Raw genomic sequence first — 15,180 nt, 5'->3', positions numbered from 1 at the left:
TGGAAATCCTCTAAGATTATACTTCCTTTTGTTTTTAAGTCAATCTTTATCTCGCGGGCCTTTTCTAGTGTTCTTGGTTCATTGCGGGATAAGCCTTTACTGCTTGTTTCCTTCAACCTCTCCTTATCCTATGTTTCTCTTTGCTTGCCCTATAGTTCTCCTAGGATAAGGACTCCTTTATAATTCTTTCTTTCTTCTTATCCCACGGTACCATATTATTGATACAAATATGTCACGAGATAAGATGCACTCTTTAGATGTTATCATTTCCTTATCCTAGGGGGTTGAGATTATCATTGAAACCACTCCCGGGATAAGAGATAGGGGGCACTTCCTTTAGAAATCTTATCCCACGCGATCAAGTCACTTGGGGCCGACACTTAAGTGATTATTTAGAACACGTGGAGAACTTCCTAGGAGATAAAGGACTTAAGACCCAAGGTTTTTAGCAATACTTAGGAATATCTTGCATATTTTAAAATAAAATTTACAAATGGCAATTCCTAATGCAAGGGGATGGTAATTAGATGAAAAAGAACCCTCTTGATCATCACTTAGGACACAGACACCTGTTATCATAAGTCAACAATGAGAAATAACATAGCCCGGGAGAACCAGAAGGAGAACCTAAGACCAAAAAAAAAACCCTTATGAACCTTAAAACCCTAACCCTCAAGAGACAGGCATTGCATAAAATTTTTTTTTTACCACATCCAACAGTGAACACGATGGATATTAGTCAAAGTAGAGATGATGTGGAGAACACAACAAGTAGCCTTCTATCCAATCTGTCTGACAAAGCTTGCATCCCTATAAATAAGGGTTTCACTGCTAGAAAAACCAAATATAATGCTACTAGGATATTATACGGTTTAGTTTAGTGTTGGAGAGATATATCGATAGAAGATTGAAGAAAAGTTCTCAAAAACATTAACTATCATTTTGGGGCTTGTGGGAGGCATAATTCTAGTTTTATTTATTTGTTTGATCGTATTCAGACAAAGAGTTAAATCTCTTATTTCTAAGGGACCAATAACTATTTCTACTCCCACTCAAGGTGCTTCTCTCAAAACATATTTCTAATTTTTAATTTTTTGTGGGGTTGTTATTCTATTGTAATAGATTCTCTCAGCTTACCCAATTTTCCTCATTGTTTACTAAAGCTATAGTGATGCATGGGTTTTCCCCTGAATTTGTGTTCATTAAAGAGAAAAACATTGTCTTCAGCTTACAAGCTCTAGTACAAGACATAGATAATTTTTATGACAACAATAAGCTTGGAGAGGGAGGTTTTGGTGTGGTATTCAAGGTGGGTTGACATTTTAATTGAAGTATCATCAATTTTACCACACGGAGAGCTATAAATCTACATTCTTATGTTTCAGGGGATAACTATAGATGGAAATGAGATAGCAATGAAGAAACTTTATGCCAAATCTAAACAAGGAAATAGATAATTTATGAATGAAGTAAAACTTGTAGCCAATTTTCAGCATTAAAACCTTGCAAGGTTGCTAGGATGATGTTCTGTAGAGGGAAATGAAAGGTTTTTTGTTTATGGTTAATTTCTAAACAAGAGTTTTAGACACATTTATGTTTGGTAAGTGACACTAAAGCTTAATTTACTTTGGCAAAGATGAAGAGGTGATTAATAATTTCTAATTGGGATTACAGATGTATAGAAGTGTAAAGAACTAGACTAGCAAAAGAGTTATAATATGATCATTGGAATTGCTCGTGGACTTCTCTACCTTCACTAAGAGTCACATTTGAGAATCATTCATAGAGATATTATAGTGAACAATATTTTTCTTGACCACAAACTCAATCCAAAGATAGTTGACTTTGGTTTAGCTAAACTTTTTCTCGAAGACAAGACACATATCCATACAAAAGTTGCAGGTGTAAATTATGATGGTATGATGAATAGATAAGGATCCAGACAACTACTGAGAGTGGGGGGGGGGGGGGGGTGGTTAATCAATAGATAGAAAAATGATTAGACTTTCACCAAACTTAAAAACAACCTCTCAAGTCAAACTTGGAATTGATTGGCCTTGAAACACTAAACTGTAAAATGAAATATCACTGTCAAGTAAACCGGTTAACTATCATAACAAAATAATAGTAAAGCAACTTTGAAACTCTCAAAACCTTTTAACCAAAACATTCAAATACTTTAACGACAAAAGTAAAAACATATTTTACATTGATGTCGGTCATCATATCATATCTTAGTGGATTTAGTAGTTAAGTAATTTAACCATAGTAAATATAACCACAAAAACATTCACCACTTGACACAATAATTTGGATGTGGAAACCCAAATGGGAAAAACCACAATGGGGATGAATACCCACAAATATTATGAACTCTTTTGAAGTTCGCCCTATTAGGAGCCAAACCTGTTAAAGCTTTTACAAAAGTCCTATTAGGGACCACCTAGTTAAGGGATTGACTATAATGCCCTATTAGAAGCAATACCCTATTAGGAGTAACCTCGATAGAGTATTTTAAATCTAAGCTAATGGATCATCTGGTTAGAGGATTTAGATAACACTAAGCTTGTTAGAGCTTACTCGGTTAAGGGATTTGACTATTGTAATTTTCAGAGAACAATAGGGGTTTGTTGATTTGTTGAATAGCACTACACTTGCTTGATCAAAACTTTTTCATTCTCCTATGTACCTTTACACATACTGCAAATACATCATTAGGTTTGGCAACCACTCACTCTTACTCTCAACCAAAAATTGCCAACTCTACAACAAAAATATCATCAACCTTATAAATAAAACAGTAGGTCGGTAACACATCACAAACCTAATTATCTCGGAGAGATTTCAAAAAAATTGGTTCAAGTATGACCATTGGGTTACATAGAAATCACTCCACATCATTCAAGACAACCTCGACCACTCCTTGATCACCTCTTCATTGAACTCTATAACTCATCACATGGTTTCTAATTTATGCAATGAACTTGCTCATTCCCAAGATAAAACCATTATCTCTACACGCCAAAAATAATTTGAAACTCTTCTCATACAACATGCATACATGGCATAATCATTACCATTCATCATTTGATCATAAACCAATACAATTGATTCACCAATCTCCATCAGTTAGGGTTTGGTCTCATCAACAGGTAGGGTTACCAGTTGATCTCTCTAATTCATAAGTAATACCGGTTTGCTTCACAAGATCACCTACCAGTTATAGTTCCCTTCACTAGCTCTTCCTACCGGTTGCAAAACAACATCATAACAACATCATTACCAGTTATAATTGATATCAATGACAACGTAACATTTCATCAATGCAATGTCCATGCAAATGCCAACAATCTCCCCCTTTGGCATTGATGGCAATACAAGTATTTGTTAGAATCCAAGAACATTGAGAGGGGGGGGGTGGGTGAATCAGTGTTCTGCCAGTAATATATGATTTTACCTTATTATAACATACACATATAAACCGGTCAATAAACATATAACATGAAGTAAATAAACCAACCACATGAATGAACGCCATAACACACAAATTTTATACGTGGAAAACCTCAAAGAGGAAAAACCACGATGGGATTTGTGACCCACAATATCAATTCACTGGCCATATGAAAGATATTACATAGCATGGGGGCCTGCATATGCAAGAAGGCACACTGCCTAGAGCACACTACTCAACACAAAAGAGTCTCACTTACTACAAGCTTCTGTTGAGATAAAACAATAATGGTGAACTCACAAAACGCATCTGCAATGCTGAAAAGAGTTCCGATTATAGTTATGTTTTGTACCAGTTCATAAACCTTGAACCCTTCTACCAATATCTCCTTTCCTCCAAGAATTATTTACAAACCATCTACTAATCATAGCATGATATTACTTTCACATACAAATGACCTACATACATATCCTTCACATCACATAGTTCTACTTACTTGTCATATACCTAAATGACCTAACAAACTAACTTATATACACTCTACAAACAATATGCCTTATGTCATCTTACAATACATTACTAAAGATATTCAATGTCAGCCCTATACAAAATGATTTTACAAATAAAACATTTTGGATCTAGACTGATGTCGGCTTCACTGAAGTGTTGGATGCCAGTGCCAGTGCCGGTGCCAATGCTTATGATGACCCTGATTACTCCAATCTCGATATCTGCTAGTGTATTCCTCCAAATGTCTGTATCTGCTGGTGTATGCCTTCAATATAATCTTGTTGCCATCAATGACAACACAAGAATCCAATGAGTGTTAATTGCCAATAGTATCAATACCCTTGATTATGATGATGTGTATAGGAATCCTAGTTTACATTTTACCATGCATTCTCCTTCAATTGAGTCTCCATGATTTCAACTGGTAATTGGATATAGTTCTTCTCACAATCATACAATTCTTCAACTAGTCTTATAGTTCTTCTCCCCATTCGACAACAATGCCAAAGTGAAAGTAAAACATGCAATGTCATACTTCACAGTTCTACATCATCAACCTGCAACTTGATGATCCCCCTGTGGAATAACTCTATTCTACACTAGAATCCTGCTGTAAGATTCTTCAATTAGCTCTGAGACTGATGTATTCTACATCTTTCTCAATTGACCTCATGTAGGGGAACAACCCCTAGCTAACCTCTAAGATACTCAAAATTAGTCTTAGGAAGAGGTTTAGTAAAGATATCTGCAAATTGATCCTTGGTAGATACATGCTCCAATAACACATCTTTACTCTTCACTTTTTCTCTCAACAAAGGATATTTCAGTTCAGCATGCTTGGTTCTAGCACGCGACATCAAGTTCTTTGAAATATTTATTGCACAATACTAGTTCTGTAAAATTTAGCTTGAATCCTTCCAGAATGTGTTTCATCCAGTTTGCTTGGGTACAATTCATATAGATTGCAACATACTCAACTTTAGCAGAGGACTATGATCTACAACTATGCTTCTTGCTACTCCATGATACAAGTCTTCCTCCAAGAAAGAATGCACCACCAGTTGTGCTCTTCCTATCATCAACATTACCTGCCATGTCTGCATCTATATAAACCTTCAAATCAAAGTTACCTGCATATGGATACCATAATCCATATTTAATAGTACCTTTAAAATATCTGAATATTCTTTTAGTTGCTATCAAGTGTGTCTCCTTTGGATTCATCTTAAATCTGGCAAATAAACAACCTGGATGAGCTATATCCGGTCTGCTATGAACAAGATAACGCAGTTTCCCTATCATTGACCTGTACTCCTTTTCATCAACAAATGTGGCATCATCCTCCTTACATAGTTTACAACCTATAATCATTGGTGTCCCAACTGGTTTACAATCACTCATTCCAAATGTCTTCAATACCTCTTTCACATATTTATACTGTCTAATAAAAATACCACTCTTCATCTGCTGAATTTCCAAACCTATAAATTTTTTTATCTCTCCTACTAGAGACATTTCAAATCCACTCTTCATCTCATTTGCAAAGTCATCACTCATGTCATCATTGCCTCAAAATATGATATCATCTACAAACACCTCACTAACTAGTATTTTCAGGTTCTTCTTCTTCATTATATCATCTTCTTGTGAATCTACCTATTCCAGTTGAACTGGTACAATAGTATTTTCTTCACAAGCTTCTAGCTTCACCGATTCTAGTTCCAAAATCAGAATGCAAGGTTCTTCTTCCTTTTTCTCCTTGACACTGGTTTCTCCTGAGACTTTAGGATACTCATCCACTTGAACATCAACACTTTCAATGATTATTTGTGTCCCATTGTTGTAATAATTATAGGCCTTACTCTTGGTGGAGTAACCAAGAAATATTCCTTCATCACTTTTAGCCTCAAACTTGATAACATGGTCACCTCTCTTGATAAAACATTTACTGCCAAAAATCTTAAAATAACTGACATTAGATGATCTACCATACCAGTATTCACAAGGATTTTTATCCTTACCTCCTTCTACTAGTATCCAGTTCATAGTGTAGACAACTATGCTCACAGCTTCTCTCCATAATATTTTTGCTACATCTCCTTGTATTAGCATCATTCTAGCAGCTTCAACAATTGACTAGTTATTCCTCTTTGCAATACCATTCTGCTGTGGTGTCCTCAGTGCAGAAAGTTACCTCTTGATTCCATTGTCTTCACAATATCTAGTGAATTCCTCAAAAGTAAATTCACCACCTTGATTAGTCTAGACACTTTATCTTCTTACCACTTTCCTTTTCAGCTAAGGCCCTGAATGCCTTGAACTTACTAAAGGCTTCATTTTTTCCTTCAAGAATGTGACCCACATCAATCTTGGGAAATCATTAATGAATATCATAAAATATCTATCACCTTGAATACTTTTAGTCCTTATGGGTCCACAGAGATCTGTATGAACTAGATCTAACAAATGTTCTGCTAAGAAAGACTTTCTCATAAAAGGTTCAGGATTTCATCTTTCCCAACTCACATTCCTTACACAAAGCATTTGTCAGTTTGTCCAATTGAGGCAAACCTCTTACTGACATGGACTTACTGACTTTGACAATGTTATCAAAATTTATGACAAAATCTCTGATGCCAAAGATAACTATCATCTACTTTAGCAATTAAACAGTTGTTGACTTTAGGATTCAAATGAAGTAGGTTACCTTTTTTCTGCTTCTTGGTTGCAATTAGTTCACCTTTGCTCTCATAGATTTTTCACATTCCATTCTTAAATTCCAATGGATAACTTTTTTCATTGAGTTGAGCTACACTTAAAAGATTGTCCTTTAATCCTTCAACCCAGTAGACATCATCTGCACTGCTCTTTCCATTAAGAGAAATAGTTCCCTTTACTTTTACCATGTAGGGTGAGTCATTTCCAAATCTCACAACTCCTCCATCAAATTCCTTCAAATTAAGAAATTTACTCTGGTCACCGGTCATGTTGTGTGAACAACCACTATCTATGATCCAATCATCAGAACTATCCATGCGAGAAACCAATGCCTTCTGATCAGATGACGCCTCTTTAATGGGAACAAAGACAATGTCTTCATTATCATCTCTCTTAGATTCCTCATCAGTGATACCACCATCAACTGCAATGAGACAATCTCTTTGGCCTTTTCCTTTGTACTTATCATGCTTGTGCTCATTGTCATTATTATAACATTTAGTTGCAAGATATCCAATCTTTTTACATGAAAACCATTTCAAAGGTAATTTACCTCTATACTTATTGGTACCTCTAGGCAACCACTTGGCCAACAATTCTCCAAGCTCAATTAGACTATATTCATTATCAACTTCTTTGCTGGATCTAGATTCATAACTATCACTGACATCTCTACTTTTCGTCATAGATGGGTTAGAAACTGAATCTCTAAATGAAGATTTAAATTTTTGAGCACTACCATCATAACCATTTAATTTAAATGCAGTAATCTTACCAATGATGGAGTCAAGATTTACCTTAGTTTTATCAATAGACTTTAGCTCCTGAATGACTGCAACTCGGATAGCGTAGACCAGTAGAAGGGTTCTCAACACCTTACTAATCACTGTGGCATCGTCCACTTTGCCATCAACACTCTTGATCTCACTAACTATCTCCTTGATCCTTTGACCATACTGTTGAATATTCTCACCTTCAGCCATTTGCATGTCATCGAATTTGCCTCTCAGACTATCTTCTTTGGAAATCTTTACATGCTCATCACCGCTATAGATTTCCTGAAGTTTCTTCCATACCTCATAAGCAGTCTCCAGACCATGGACATCAACATACTCTGAATCAGACAAAGAACTAATAATGGCCTCCAATGCTTGATTGTTTTCTTGTTTCTCTTTTTGTTGATCATTAGACATAGTCCTAGTGGGTGCAACATATTGAGTAACAACATGTTCCCAGTATTGACTTCCTAGACTCTTGATATATATTTTCATTCATCACTCCATATTTTGTAGTTTTCTCTATTAAACTTTGGACCTTCTTTCTTCATCATGTTCTTCAAGATCTTTACCTCAAGATGTTAGGCTTAGACCTTGGAGGACCTGAATAGCTCAGATACCAATTGATGGTATGATGAATCAATAAGGATCCGCACAACTATTGAGAGGGGGTGGGGCGGGGCGGGGTGGGTGGGGGGGAGGGGTGGGGTTGAATCAATAGAAAACTGATTAGACTTTCACCAAACTTAAAAACAACCTCTCAAGTCAAAATCAGAACTGACTGGTTCAGAAACTGAACTATCAAATGCAATATCATTGTCAAGTAAACTGGTTAACTATCATAACAGAATAACAGTAAAACAACTTTGAAACTCTCAAAACCGTTTAACCAAAACATTCAAATACTTTACTGACAAAATTAAAATCATATTTTAGATTGTTTTCGTTCATCATATCATATCTTAGTGGATTTAGTAGTTAAGAAATTTAACTATAGTAAATATAACCACAAAAACATTCACCACTTGACACAATAATGTTGACATGGAAACCCAAATGGGAAAACCTTGCTAGGGATGAATACCCACAAGTATTCTGAACTCTTTTGAAGTTTTCCCTGTTAGGAGCCAGGCCTATTAAAGCTTTTACAAAATTCCTGTAAGAACAAATCTTGTTACGGACCACCCGGTTAAGAGGTTGATTATAATGCCCAATTATAAGCAATACCCTATTAGAAGTAACCTTGGTAGAGGATTTGAAATCCAAGCTAACAGAGCACCTGTTTAGAGGATTTAGATAACACTAAGCTTGTTAGAGCTTACTTGGTTAGGGGATTTGACTGTTGTAATTGTTAGAGAACAATAGGGGTTTGCTGATTGTTGAATAGCACTACACTTGCTTGATTAGATCCTTTTCATGCTCCTATCTTCCTTTACACATACTGTAGATAAATGATCAAGTTCGACAACCACTCCCTCTTACTCTCGACCAAAAATTACCAACTCTACAACAAAACAATGCATCGACCTTATAAACAAAATAATAGGTTGGTAACACATCACAAACCTAATTATCTCATTGAGATTACAAACAAATTGGTTCAAGTACGATCGTTGGATTACATAGCAATCACTGCACATCATTCAAGACAACCTCAACCACTCCTTGATCATTGTTTCATCGAACTCTGTAACTCATCACGCAGTTTCCACTTCATGCACTGAACTTTCTCATTCGCAATATAAAACCGTTATCTCTACATGCCAAAAATCATTTGAAACTTTTCTCATACAACATGCATACATGGCATAATTATTATTGTTCATCATTTGATCATAAAGCAATACAACTGATTCACCAAGCTCCATCAGTTAGGGTATGGTCTCATCAATAGGTAGGGTTACCGGTTGACCTCTCTACTTCATAAGTAATACCAGTTTCCTTCACAAGCTCACCTACCAGTTACAGTTCCCTTCAGTAGCTCTTCCTAGTAGTTGCAAAACAACATCATAACAACATCATTACTAGTTATAATTGACATCAATGACAACATAACATTTTATCAATGTAATCTCCATGCAAATGCCAGCAACTTATAAATGAGCAGAGAAAAACTGGAAATAGTGAAAAATAAAGCAAAATCAAACAACAAGACATAAAATTTATAGTGGTTCATCAATTGACTACATCCCCTTTCAAGCAAGGGAAAACTTTATTCAATATTATTCTATACATCGTACATGATTTGCACTCATTCTTAAATACAAATGTTTAACTCTTTGAATATGAAGAGACATGGAGAAGTGGAAAAGAAAGGTCATATATTCATTGGACCTGACTTTCCAAACAATCTCCTCCTTGAAGACCAACCAGTACAACTATGTACTATGCAATCCCTTGCATTTCCAGTTCTAAACTCACATTGCAAGTAGGCCCATTGAAGATTTTAATTTTGCCAAACTCTGTTCATGAACACTGAATTAATCTTCTCCAAAGCACATCATACTGAATAAAAATTAACCATTGAACATCTTCTCTTGCAACTTTTATAGGCACAAACTTGCCCATAAATCCATCATCAGCATATCTTTTGAACAATGCTTCAGCTATATGTTCTCTAGAAATATTAGTTGTGTACTCATCCTCCAGGCCAGTCACAAATATAGATATTGAACCTAAAGCAAATAACCAATTAAAAGAAACACCACTTTCTCTCCCATCATCATCTTGATGGACAAAAAAACTAGAGTTTAGTCCCGCACCATTGATCTCTTTGCCCTGCCCATACAACTACCTCACAGATGGACCCATATTCATGGAACAAACAACTTTTGCACCTATGTCCTTTTGGGAATCAGTACCACTATACTTTATATGTCCAAGTAAAAAACCATAGGAAAAACGAAGGATGCTCTATGGTTTCTAATAAATATATGTCTGTAAAGGGGAAATTTTGTTCTGGAAATTTGCAACATAGAAGGAGAAATCATGAAATCAATTTTCTCTTTGAGGGGGAGAGATTCCTTTACATTCAAAAGAGGGGAGGAATCCACTAGATTCAATCACAAATAGAGAAGTATGATGCAATGTAAATAGATTGTAAAACAAACAAGGATTATACCTCTACATCCATGATAGGATTGTCTCCATTGTTCTCCTATCATTCATGATATTGTATTTGATAGTATTTCTCTCATATTTGTGTTACACTTGCACAAAAGATCAAAGAAGAGTGGATGTGGTTGTGATGATATATGGTAAAAATATTTTGGCAGAGTATAGTTGCTCCAATGCTTTCATGATTCATAAAAATGGAAGGAAGAAACTGCTTTTATAGAAATCTCCAAGAGAATCAAGGGTTTAGATTAAGAGGTTAAAAGATGAATGACCAAGATTACATGGGTGAAAGGGACTCAATAGGATTTAAGAGTATGTAAAGATGGAGTGAAGAGATTAAGAGATGGGTTGACATTGGAGAAAGCACAAAGTGAATTAAGGGACAATTGACACTTCTCAAATTCCTACAATTTTAGATTGTGATCCATGTCAACAAGTTGGACAAAAAGGATTAAAGAGTAAAAAGGTATGTCAATTAATTAAATAAAAAATTACATAGAAGAATTGGCCAGATAAATAAAATAAAATATTTATTTAATCTAGGAAAGAGGTGCGATCTAAATAAATAATAAATATTTATTTAATTTTGAAATAAGAGGTTAATGAATTAATTAAATAAGTAAAATATTTATTTAATTAATAGTGGAAGAGGCTAATGAATGAATTAATTAAATAATAAATATTTATTTAATTAAAAGATAGTTTTGGGTGTCTAAGGATATGTTTATAAAATAGTCAATCAATTTAGATTAGGTGATGCTTAATTGGATACTATTATGCCTCTTGGTGAATATGGTTTCATGATTTCTTATATTTTGGATGTTAGTGTTGTGAGCACTATGGATATTTGTTATTTTTTTGATAAACATAATTGGTATTATTATTATTATTATATTATTTGGTTTGGTAAAACTATGTGATAGACTTTGGGTTGGGGAATGTTATTTTCTAGTTAAATTATGATATAAAATGGATTCTCTTTTTTGTTAAATGAAAGCATGAATTTTATTAAGATTGAATTATAATGGATAAAATGCTCAATTGTGAGGGTAAAAAACTATTCAATTATAATGTAGTTTAGTGAATAAATGTTAAGGACATGAATTCTTGAAGTGTTAGGATAATTGATTTAAGATATACTTTTTATCTAAAATAGAATTTGGTTTCTAATGATTTGGTTTCTAATAGAATTATGTAGGTGAAATGCCAATGAAACATTGGGGTCACATAATGAAACCCAAATTATATTTTTACTAGTGCAATCAATCGTAATTTATTTGGATGAATTAAGGTCATGTATTATATGTTTTATATTGTGGTGTGAATATAATGTGTTTTGTGGTGTAAATTTATTTTATTGTATAAATTTTCTTATTAAGGTTTCTTCTTAAAAATTTGTCTCATAGTTGTATTCCCCTAATGAGTTTTACAATCATTTTAAGAATTGGCTATAGTGATAGCCACCTAAGATCTATATGCCTATTAAATAGAACAATAACAAGAGAGAAAAATAGAGATAAGAAAAAACTATATTTTTATAAATGATGCAATAAGCTAGACAAAAATATACACAAGACCCTATTGGAAATATATCCAAGGTAAATGAATAAGACAATGATAAGTGTCATTGTCTCATAACATGATATGTAGAGTGAAAAGATATCAACCCACCTAAAGTTGTAAAGTACCCACATGAAAAAACCACTAAAAGTGGATCACCCACCAAAGGTAGAAAAGTGCAACCAAAAAAGGTGGATATGATAATGTGATAAAGTAATTCTACTTAAAGTTGAGATGCTCCAACTAATCCTATACAATTTCCTAAGTAAGAGTAAGTAAGGTGTAATTAGGATATAGGAAAGAATAAACCAAGATAAAATTCCTTAGTTACACCAACACCCCCCCTTAAGTGCAACTTAGGGGAATGTAGACTCAATCTAATAATGCAAGATGGACCTTGACAACTAGGCCATGTAAGGTACCCATGCAGAAATGCAAAGCAATCTCTCACAAATAACATAAGGGAGAGAACCTAGTGGGAAAAAATCCCCTCGAAAGAGAGCTGAAAATAGAAAAGAACTCTTAATGAAGAATGTGAAGGATAATAATCCATGTGAGGAAAAGTAACCCCCATAAGAGAGAAGAAGAGAGACTGAGAAGCTCACGTTGAATGTGGAATGTGCACCAATGGTAGTATCTCTAAACTGGATGAAGAAGTTACTTCATGCTCATTGAATAACGTTCATCCCCTTAGGAATAAAAAAAACCAAAGGTGTATGTATTAAGTCTCCCCAATCTAGAAAGGAAGATGTAGGAAAAAATCCCAAAATGTATGGAGAATTTGAAAGCTACTCAAGTGTCCCCATGATAATACTAAAAGTTCCCCCTCCAAATCTAGTGTACTATGATAAACTACTAAAAAATACAATCTAGGATCTAGTGAAAATGAATGTATAACAAGTATCTCCTCTAAAGATAAAGAGACCTCCTCCAGATGTTTTACATAAGTAGCCATAATCACATAAAACTCAAAAGAATGAACAAGAGGGTTAGAGTTATCCCACACAACAATTGAACAAGGTTTATCTCCATCAGAGAGAATATGAATATCATCAATGATGTCTCTCAAATTTGTATTGTCTACCAAGAATTCATCCCAAAGAACTATATCTGGAAGGCACTATATATCCTGTTACACTGAATCACAAGAATCATTAGGAGCAACAATAGATGGCATATCAATAGGAGGAAGCTAAATGAAAGGCTCAAGAACTAGATTGCATGTGACAAAACCCAAGTTCAAGTAACCAAATATGTCCTCAACATTGGAATCCACAATAAAATTGTGATCATCATTGGAAGAATCAAATTTATTAATAGGAACAAAGTTTAAAAAGGAGTACAACTGAGATGCGTGATCCACCACCCCAATGGTAATAATAGCTCTAGTCTCCAAGTTTATAATGATAACTAAATCAGGAGTCAACTGTGTAGTCTTCCTTGCTACATCATGAGTAATTTAATATATGGAAAGAAGATTGTTTGTTAAGTGAGTGACACAAAAGGCTTCATTGTAGGTACCATGTGCAATATAATTAGTGTTGGGGTTCAATAACATTGAGAGTGGGGGGGGGGGGGGGCTTAATCAGTGTTCTACCAGAAAGGAGAATTTTAACCTTATTAATACAACAAATCAGCAACCGGTAAACATTAAAGCATATAACAATAAGAAAAAATGCAACCACAAAGATAAACACCATAACACCATAGATTTATATGTGGAAAACCTCAAAGAGGAAAAACCACGGTGGGATTGGAGACCCATAATATATATCCACTGATTAGATGAATAAATATTACAATAAGGGGCCTTCACATGCAGGAAGGCCAACAGTCTAGAGCACAATGCTCATCACAAAAGGAGTCTCATTGACTACATAAAACATCAGACAACAATCCAGAATGAAGATTGAACTGCAAGTAGAGCATCTCCCATGCTTGAGTATAGTTCAAGTTAATCTCAATATCAGAGGCCTAAAACCTCTTCCACAAAACCAATTCGATCACCTATGATCAACCAAATCCTTTGCATGAATGATTACAACATTGTTTGCATAGAGATAATCCCATAACCCATACCATACATGATCTCATTATCTACAAAGAGATATTACATCATATTTATATCAACCCAAGACTTAAACAATTAGGTCAGACACCTAAAAGATAATACAATAAATTCATAACTTAAACCCAAAACCTAATGATCAGCCAAGTCAGCCTAATATCGAAACAACATAATCCAATCAATGAATCCAACTGGTAACGCATTGGGAGCATCAACCCACATGTTACATAAACCGGTCCATAACCTAGCAGAATATCCATCAGACCTATAATAGGTCACCATAAGCCAAATGAAATAACATGAACAACTAGAACATGAACATGATAACTATCACCATCTTGATGACCTTCTAGAAGCCGCACCAATACCACTTCTCAGATTCATTAAAAGATCTTCAACAAAGTTTTGTCGGTAAAACCCTTACTGGTAACCAAAAGGCTTACTAGAACAAGTGATAGCTTCCAGATCATCAAATCCCAAACCAACTGAATGTGATACACATTAGGAACACATGAATAACCAATCCAAACCAATTCCATAGACCAAAGCATACCAGATCATATCAGATCAACATGATCTTATCAGCTAGAAACCAATCATCCTATTGGGACCAACTAGATACCGGTAAATAGCCAAAGAATCTAGTGTTGACATCAATGACAAACATCAATGCAACACATAATCAATTCCTCCAAATTACCAACAATCTCCCCCTTTGGCATTGATGGCAACACTAGATGTGAAAAATATCCAAGTGCCAAGAAATGCCAAACAAGTCTCACCAATGGAAGACAACCAACAATCTCCCCAAGATGATATGACAATGAGGTTCTTAAACAAATATCTACACTTTTATAAAGGAAATGGCCAATGTTGATTTAACTTTTTAAATTAAATCAATAGAAAGTGAAATATATGTTTTGAATTTTGAAATGATATAAACTAATCAAATTTATATTCTTATGTCTATTTTAAGT

Source organism: Cryptomeria japonica, chromosome 4 (assembly GCF_030272615.1).
Source record: "Cryptomeria japonica chromosome 4, Sugi_1.0, whole genome shotgun sequence".
Classification (NCBI taxonomy): Eukaryota; Viridiplantae; Streptophyta; class Pinopsida; order Cupressales; family Cupressaceae; genus Cryptomeria; species Cryptomeria japonica.
The sequence above is the reverse complement of the archived record's forward strand: the minus strand, read 5'-3'. Positions refer to the sequence as shown.